Genomic DNA, 7,398 nt, shown 5'->3' with positions numbered 1-7,398 from the left:
GGGAAAAAATCCCAGTCCTCAAGCTCAGGGAAGGGGCAGACAGACAACCAAAACACCCCCTCCCCTTCCCCTTCCCCAGCAACTACTGCACCCAAAAACCATTTTAATATTTGAAATTTTCCAGCAGCTGCTGCATTCCCCCCCTTGGCTTATACTCGGGTCAATAAGTTTTCTCAGATTTTTGTCGTAAAATTAGAGGTCTCGGCTTATATTCGGGTCGGCTTATACTCGAGTATATGCGGTATATATATATATATATATATATATATATATATATATATATATATATATACAGTCCTATGAAAAAGTTTGGGCACCCCTATTAATGTTAATCATTTTTTGTTCTAAATATTTTGGTGTTTGCAACAGCCATTTCAGTTTGATATATCTAATAACTGATGGACACAGTAATATTTCAGGATTGAAATGAGGTTTATTGTACTAACAGAAAATGTGCAATATGCATTAAACCAAAATTTGACCGGTGCAAAAGTATGGGCACCCTTATCATTTTATTGATTTGAATTCCCCTAACTACTTTTTACTGACTTACTGAAGCACAAAATTGGTTTTGTAACCTCAGTGAGCTTTGAACTTCATAGCCAGATGTATCCAATCATAAGAAAATGTATTTAAGGTGGCCAATTGCAAGTTGATCTCCTATTTGAATCTCCTCTGAAGAGTGGCATCATGGGCTACTCAAAACAACTCTCAAATGATCTGAAAACAAAGATTGTTCAACATAGTTGTTCAGGGGAAGGATACAAAAAGTTGTCTCAGAGATTTAACCTGTCAGTTTCCACTGTGAGGAACATAGTAAGGAAATGGAAGACCACAGGGACAGTTCTTGTTAAGCCCAGAAGTGGCAGGCCAAGAAAAGTATCAGAAAGGCAGAGAAGAGAAATGGTGAGAACAGTCAAGGACAATCCACAGACCACCTCCAAAGAGCTGCAGCATCATCTTGCTGCAGATGGTGTCACTGTGCATCGGTCAACTATACAGCGCACTTTGCACAAATAGAAGCTGTATGGGAGAGTGATGAGAAAGAAGCCATTTCTGCACGTACGCCACAAATAGAGTTGCCTGAGGTATGAAAAAGCACATTTGGACAAGGCAGCTTCATTTTGGAAACAAAAATTGAGTTGTTTGGTTATAAAAAAAAGGCGTTATGCATGGCGTCCAAAAAGAAACAGCATTCCAAGAAAAACACATGCTACCCACTGTAAAATTTGGTGGAGGTTCCATCATGCTTTGGGGCTGTGTGGCCAATGCCGGCACCGGGAATCTTGTTAAAGTTGAGGGTCGCATGGATTCCACTCAGTATCAGCAGATTCTTGAGAATAATGTTCAAGAATCAGTGACGAAGTTGAAGTTACGCCGGGGATGGATATTTCAGCAAGACAATGATCCAAAACACCGCTCCAAATCCTCAGGCATTCATGCAGAGGAACAATTACAATGTTCTGGAATGGCCATCCCAGTCCCCAGACCTGAATATCATTGAACATCTGTGGGATGATTTGAAGCGGGCTGTCCATGCTCGGCGACCATCTAACTTAACTGAACTTGAATTGTTTGTCCAAAATACCTTTATCCAGGATCCAGGAACTGATTAAAAGCTACAGGAAGCGACTAGAGGCTGTTATCTTTGCAAAAGGAGGATCTAATAAATATTAATGTCACTTTTCTGTTGAGGTGCCCATACTTTTGCACCGGTCAAATTTTGGTTTAATGCATATTGCGCATTTTCTGTTAGTACAATAAACCTCATTTCAATCCTGAAATATTACTGTGTCCATCAGTTATTAGATATATCAAACTGAAATGGCTGTTGCAAATATCAAAATATTTAGAACTAAAAATGATTAAGATTAATAGGGGTGCCCAAACTTTTTCATAGGACTGTATATATAAGTTTGGTAGGCTTGCACACCATGACTATGTGAAAAATGTTCTAGTGTTTAGAGCTGAAACATTGCTGTGGGTGAATAAGGCACACCACTCCTTTTCACCATTACTTTGGAGAGTTGCCTGGATTCTTTATTTGTCTGGTCTCTGAGGTCTGGCATCATTTTCTTTTTCCTTTTTATTATCTTTCATGTGCTGGCAGTATCTGAAAAAAAAATAGATAGATAGATAGATAGATAGATAGATAGATAGATAGATAGATAGTATACTGTATACCTGCCATATGGTGAGTGTGTCCCTCTTTCCTGAAATTGACTAAAAAACTGACCCAAATAACGGAATCCCAATTCGCTTACAAGGCGGTTACCTATAGAAACCCCAAATACCCCATGGACTATTATGAGGTCCACTGGGTTTCCACCCAAAAAACGCAGAGAAAAGTCTTGCTTAAATGACCATGTCTGTCCAAAGCCTGTCTGGACCAAAGCCTGTCTGGAGCGCTGAGAGGTAAGTAACAGTCTGTTTGTGGGGCCCACGGCGTCACTTACCAATCCCAGCCCCTGTCAGGATCGGTATATAAATAGGGCCCATTACCAACTGGAGTAACTCAGTAACTCCAGCCGGTAAAAACCTATTAAGAAAAAAAAAAAAACGCAGCAGTAGCGGCTGTCGCTGGGCCCCTAACATCCTGGGCCCTGTGAAAGCTGCTCCCCCTGCTACCTCGGTAGTTACACCCCTGCACATGACCATTACTTCTACATTTGTACTTGATCAACAACATATACGCCATGTTCTATTTTTGTCCCTAGAGTACATGACGACTGTGAAAAATTAACTCTTTTATTTTCAATTAATTATAAAAGATAAAGTTAAATGAAGTTAAGCAGATATAAATAAAACCTGAGTTAAATTAATGTAGGGTAAGTTAAATCACAGCAAACAAATCAAGTCAGAACGGATCAAATCACATCAGAGCAGCGAGAGCCACTCATGTCCTGGGACACCCCCCGCTCGGGTCAGCAGAAGTTTGTAGGAAGTTTAACCAAGAGGACCAGGTTTTAAGGAACTTGTCCCATGTCGCAAGCACCAACCCGTCAACTCTTCAAACCTGCAGATTTCATTGATTTTTGTAAACCATTCCAGTTTAGTAGGAGGAACCGGTTGCAACCATTTGAGTGGGATTAGCAATGTAGAGAGCATAGGAGTTTACAAGGTCACCTCTGGAGGGCTGCAGGTATTGGTCAGGTAGACCAAGAGCAATCTGTGAAGGCGTGAGTTTGAAAGGCACTCCAGAGACGGCTTGTATGATAGCCTCGACCATAGTCCAGAATGGGGTCAAGATAGGGCAGTGCCACCAAATATGAGAGAGAGAGAGCCCACCGCTCCAAGACAACGCTAGCATACATTATAGTGCCAACTTATGCGTGCGCAGAAATTCTGGTGTTTTATACCACCTACTCAATAACTTATAACATTTCTCCTGTATGCTAATACACCGAGAAAAGCCGTGGGAGGAGTCTAGAATGGAGGACTTCTCTATATAAGACAGAGTCATACCCATTTCCTTCTCCCAGAACAGGAGGTAGGCAGGACTTGAAGACTCCAGCTTAACAATGTACAAATGATATAAATTCGAAATCTTCCTTAGTTTAGGGAGAGGGTCTGAAATGAGAAAATGAACGTTTTTAACAAACTGCACCTCATTCGTCTAAGGGCCCCTTCACACGGCATAAGTGCGCCGCTCATTTAGACACGTATACATGTGTCCTAGTGCGGCGCTTCAAAACAGAGCCCATTGATTTCAATGGGAAGTGCGCGTATATCGGCATATTGTGAAGGGGCCCTAAATGTAACTTTAGAGACAATTTTGACCTATGATTATTTTTGGTTTTGTGGTGAGATTTTGGAACAAGTTCATTAGGAATAATTTGTTCAATATGGCTCCTAATAAAATGGGTAATATATTTTTACAAAAAGTTACTCTGAATATGTAATAAGAGCTAATAAAGAGAGGGCAAATTAGCCCTTGGCGTGAGTACAGCCTTTAAAAAGCAGTGTTTTGGGCCCTTGGAATGAGTAGAGCCTTTAAAATACAGTGCTTTTGGCCCTTGGCGTGAGTACAGCCTTTAAAATACATTTTTTTTGGCCCTTGGTGTGACTAGAGCCATGCAGCAGCAGTGTATTATTTTTTAGCCCTTGGGGTGACCCCTAAAAAATTAGTTTTCAGGCCCTTGGGGGGTGAGCCCTAAAACATTAATTTTTCAGGCCCTTGGGCTGGAGCCCTAAAAAATCGAGTTGTAAGCCCCTGGGGGGGGGGGGGTTAATGGAATTTTTTTTTCTTTTAATAAAAAAATAAAAATCATATACAGGAGTAGGGGCTGGGGTTGTAGGAGGAGGAGGAGGATGAAGAGTATGAGGAGGAAGAGTAAATTGGGTGCTGGCAGCTTCTCTCCAGTACCTGGACTGTGGAATGGATACCCAGCTGGATATCCACGTCCACCTCCCCTGCTGCTACTGATGAGGGGCACTGCTGGCAGCCCCTCTCCAGTACCTGGACTGTGAACTGGATACCCAGCTGGATATCCACGTGCACGTCCTCGCCCACGTACCCTGCTGCTACACTACATGATTTGCAGATTGATTTTATATTTAGCTCTGAAAAGAGCTGTTATTTCCTGCCTAACTAAAGCTAATATCAGTATATCGCACTGAAACCAAACTCTCTCTATGACTTCAAAACTAATATGAGATGAAGATGGCCGATACTATTCTTATGAATCAGCGGTCACATGTTTTCGGCAGTCAATGGGTTTTTTCAATTTCTTTCACTGCCTCCGTTGTCGTAGTTCCCGTCCCACCTCCTCTGCACAGTTATTGTTGCAAAAAAAGTGCCAGGAAAGGTGGGAGGGGATACGAATTTTTACTACATTTGCAGCCTTGTATTCAATTGGAATCGAATATCCCGAACGGCCTGATAGTCGATCGAATACCTATTTGATCGAACGGCATTCGCTCATGTCTAGCTGTGACATCACAGGGCTGGCTGGCTGCTGATTAGCTGCATGCATCACATTGTGGGTGGTCCCGCATTACCAGAGTTTCTTGCCTCTTATTCTAACATGTGCAGTAGCCAATTTAGGAAAAAATGCAATTCGACACATCGATGCGTGAGAAAATCCGGCTTCTTGGCTGACTAACCAGCGATGGGCCGAAGCCGGAATGAGGCTTAAATAGCCCACCGTTGATCCTCCCCTGACACCAGAAGTATCGTTCCGGTCCCAGGAGGAGACCACCCCTCCACCTCCAGGGACCAGAAGTGCTGGACCCGGCACAAGAAACAGAGCAGGCTGGCAGCCTCCGTTCAGCGCAGCAGAGGCTCTGGGTGTGAGTAAGGAGTGAAAAGTTTCAAAAAGCCTTTTAGGGTTGCTGGAGAGAGAAAAGATGAGGGTGGTGAAATAGTCTTGCTTGGCAAGGTAAAGGGCAGAACTATATGTTTTAAGCATAAATTTGAAGTGGAGGAAATCTGCAGGTGAGCGTGATTTTCTCCAGAGACGTTCGGCACACCTAGAGCACTGCTGAAGAAATTGTGTCTGTGGCGTGTGCCAGGGCTGCTGCCTCCTATGTGGGACTTTACGAGTGGAGGGGGGAGCCACCTCATCCAATGCATTTTTAAGGGTTTCATTATATTGACTGGTGGCCAGATTGAGGAGATGGGGGACAGAGAGGACTGTAGAGTATCTAAGAGGTGCTGGGTGTCGATAGTACGTAAGTTCCTATATGTGTGAACCGGTGGAATGGCCTGAAAAATGCACTGTGGTGACAGAAGTAAGCCTACCCCACCACCCTGCCTGTTGTCAGGCCTAGAGGTATGTGAGAATTGTAGGCCACCATAAGACAAAGCAGCAAGGGAGGCTGTATCTGCCTGCTGGATCCAAGTTTCAGTAAGGGCGAGCAGGCCGAGGGATTTACTAAGGAATAAGTCATTAATGTATTCTAGCTTGTTACACACTGAGCGGGCGTTCCAGAGAGAGCAGGTAAAAGAGACAGGGGAGGGGTGAGGGGAAGGAACACTGTAAATATTGATGAGGTTTGTAGGCCTTCTATGTGTGCAGGAAGAAGAGTTAGTGAAGGAAGGAGGGCCGGGGTTAGTAGAGATGTCCCCAGCAGCTAGGAGGAGTAACATGGACAGAGACAGAAGGTGGTTCAGTGATTTATGTGAACTCCCGGCGTTCCTCCCGGCTCTCACAGCACAGCGCGATTGGCTGTGCTGTGAAGAAGGACGTCTCTGGCTAACTGTCAGAAACGCCCTTCTGACCATAGAAGAGCTACAGTACCGGACCGTAAGCTCTTCACACCGGGCCCAGATCGGGAAAGCCGACAGTGCGCTGAACTCAGCGCACTGTCAGCTTTCCGGCAGTATATAGAACTGCCTGTGGGCAAAATGGTGAAAGGTCCTCTTTAACCCCTTCCCAACATGCGCCGTAATAGTACGGCGCACGTCGGGTCTGTAACTATGGCGACTGCCCGGGAGCCAGGCGGCCGCCATAGCTGCCGGGTGTCTACTGCTTTAAGCAGTAGACAACCGGCTCTAATGCCTCCGATTGGTCCCCGGACCGATCGGAGGCATTAACCCCTCCGGCGCCGCAGTCAAAGGCGCCGGAGGCGCCATTTTCCCGGCGGCGCATGGGCGCCGCCATTTTGCCCGGGATCGCCAGCTCCTGGAGCATGCTCCAGGGCCGACGTCCCATTGCCATGACAGCCGGGAGCCTGTACAAGGCTCCCAGGCTTGTCTGCAAATCCTTTCTTTTGCAGGCTGGTCTATGCAGCCTGCAAAAGAAAGGATGATTTTTTGCAATGCAGTGCAATGCATTAGCATTGTAATGCATTGCATTAGTGATCAGACCCCCTGGGGTTCAACACCCCTAGGGGGTCTAATAAATGCAAAAAAAAAAAAAAAAGTAAAAAAAAAAATATAAAAAAATATAAAAAGTATTAAAAGTTCAAATCACCCCCCTTTCCCTAGAACACATATAAAAGTAGTTAAAAACTGTGAAACATATACATGTTAGGTATCCCCGCGTCCGAAATCGCCCGCTCTACAAATCTATAAAAATATTTTTCCTGTTTGGTAAACACCGTAGCGGGAAAAATAGTCGAAAGTGCCAAACCGCCGTTTTTTCACTGTTATGATTCTGATAAAAATTTGAATAAAAAGTGATCAAAGCAATAACATTTCCCGAAAATGGTAGAACTAAAAAGTACACCCGGCCCCGCAAAAAAAGACGCCCTATGCATCCCCGTATGCTTATGTACAAAAAAGTTACGGCTGTCGGAATATGGCGACTTTTAGAAAAAAAAAATTTTAACACAGTTTTGGAATTTTTTTTAGGGGTCAAAATGTAAATAAAACCATATAAATTTGGTATCCCTGGAACTGTACCGAAACAAAGAATATAGGGGACATGTCATTTTGGCTGCACAGTGAACGCC

This window comes from Leptodactylus fuscus, chromosome 7 (assembly GCF_031893055.1).
Source record: "Leptodactylus fuscus isolate aLepFus1 chromosome 7, aLepFus1.hap2, whole genome shotgun sequence".
NCBI lineage: Eukaryota > Metazoa > Chordata > Amphibia > Anura > Leptodactylidae > Leptodactylus > Leptodactylus fuscus.
The sequence above is the reverse complement of the archived record's forward strand: the minus strand, read 5'-3'. Positions refer to the sequence as shown.